The sequence below is a fragment of the Chiloscyllium plagiosum genome, chromosome 25 (assembly GCF_004010195.1).
Source record: "Chiloscyllium plagiosum isolate BGI_BamShark_2017 chromosome 25, ASM401019v2, whole genome shotgun sequence".
Taxonomy (NCBI): domain Eukaryota; kingdom Metazoa; phylum Chordata; class Chondrichthyes; order Orectolobiformes; family Hemiscylliidae; genus Chiloscyllium; species Chiloscyllium plagiosum.
This window is the reverse complement of record NC_057734.1, coordinates 27,973,911-27,975,935: the sequence shown is the minus strand read 5'-3', so window position 1 is coordinate 27,975,935 and position 2,025 is coordinate 27,973,911. Positions and strand designations below refer to the sequence as shown.

The 2,025-nt window shown below is 34.8% G+C and overlaps 1 protein-coding gene and 1 long non-coding RNA gene across 2 annotated transcripts in view; one reads left to right on the top strand and one right to left on the bottom strand.

Annotated features, from left to right (window-relative positions):
- slc15a4 (solute carrier family 15 member 4) overlaps positions 1-2,025 on the bottom strand; it is a 228,407-nt gene that overhangs the window by 99,524 nt on the left and 126,858 nt on the right. The gene's annotated exons all lie outside the window — the stretch shown is intronic.
- Positions 1-2,025, top strand: part of LOC122562702 — a 24,752-nt gene that overhangs the window by 21,204 nt on the left and 1,523 nt on the right. The window lies entirely within an intron of this gene.

Here is a 2,025-nt window from a genome sequence, read left to right as displayed (position 1 = left end):
CTCTCATTCTCTCTCATTCTCTCTCATTCTCTCCATAATCTTCCAATTCTCCAATACAGTAGCAAAGACAGTGCCAGAGGATTGGAGTATTATAAATATTAACTTTTTTATTTTTTAAAAGATTATAAGAATAAGCTCGAGAAATACTGTTTAATCTTGGTGAGTAAGCATTTAGTAACTAATAATTGAGACCAAATTAAGTTACTTGCATTATTTGGGTTCATTAAGGAAAATCAACTCCGATTTCTGTTATAATTGAATTGATGCTTATTAGTGTCTTTCATTTGCTTAACTTCCTTAGCTTAGCTTAGTTTTTGAAGCCGATTTCACCCTGTATGCTGCACATGAAGCTGCCATGTAACATTGTGGGTTGTTGTTTTTGATTTTGGAATCTGTTCCCACTGGTAACCACTGGTCATCAGGCCCACGGGAGGTGCTGCTGCTATTAAATAATGGTCAGAATTTGGTCTTTGTTCGAACAGCCTCACAAATGAAAGATAATATTTGTTAGGTAAATATCTGTCGTGACCCGGAACCTTCACCCTTGATAACAGGTTCGGTTCAAACATTTACTTGGGCTTTGACTCAAAGTACCCAAACTGGTATGTTTTGACATATTGAACTTTAAAGATGCTGTGGCCAATTTTTTTAATAACATTGTGGAATTGAAAAAATATCATTGTTGCAAAAACTCCAAATGGTTAGTATAATGTATCTACTCTGAGCATAAATGCAAATCATAGCATAAGGCAAAAAAAACCATAGGTAGACTTGATTTTGCATGCCACTGATATCAACCTCCGTCACAAAAAAAAATCAATTGGGATGGTATCCCTCCATCCCTCTACCGTCATTTCGTTCAGACTTATTCAGCTCAGTTATTCATATTGAAAACAAAGCTCTTGACTATATTTTTCCTCTTGCTTTTATGTCAAAGGGAGCATACTTACTTTATAAGTTATTTTATACTAATTGCACCTTTAAGTCACCATATTGAAAGTGATTGGCATTTTAATAGCCTGAATATGTCCCTTTCCCATGTTAATCTTTAAAAGGAAGGTGGATCTATTCCGAAGTGCTTTGTTGAAAGCTGTTATGGTGCTTTGACTTGAGTGTTGTCCATCAAAAATGTACAGATGGTAAGATTTAATTGTACTATATTTCATGTTGCTAAATGATTACAGTTGATTCAACAAAAGGAGGAATAAAGCAGCACAATCTTAAATTGTTCAATATTAATAAAAACTTGCTGCATGAAGCAGTACTTTGCCATATATTTATAGTAGTAATTTTGAATTATCATGTTTTATACTTGATAAATCATTGTGAGCTTCCTGTTTTAGGTATTGTGTATAGTTCAACGTCATTGTCAGACATTAATTTTGTTATAGTCCTACTGAATCTTTGTTTTTCAAGTTTTTATGGTGCGATATGAGTTGTGTTGAAAGATGCACTAAATATGCAAATATACATCTGTATATTTGTATGAGAAAGGAATGATGGGTAGCCGGAGAAATCTGAAAATAGAAAAAATAAAAGAGGAGGAATAATTTTGAAATACTACCGATACTAAATAGATGAATTTAGTGTTTACAGCTGAATATTTCACTGACAAAACTGAGATTTTGAAATATCAATCTTAAACAATGTCTAGGACCTCTTGTGTAGATCGATCATGTGTTGGAAAAAAATGATAGAAACACTAGGTATTTCCGTTGAGTGCAGTTGATGCTGATCTTTTTACTTGTAACTATCCAATAATATTGATGAAATTCCTAAAAGCATTTTCTATGCAATGAGATAAATGTGCAATGAAAATGATCGAGGTTTTTACCCCAATATTTGTAAGCTCCTCTCTATGAAACTGTGCAGCTTATAGCATGAAACAGTTGACCAAATAACTATCCATTTGCTATCACATTGTGGGCGGCACGGTGGCACAGTGGTTAGCACTGCTGCCTCGCAGCGCCAGAGACCCGGGTTCAATTCCCGCCTCAGGCGACTGACTGTGTGGAGTTTGCACGT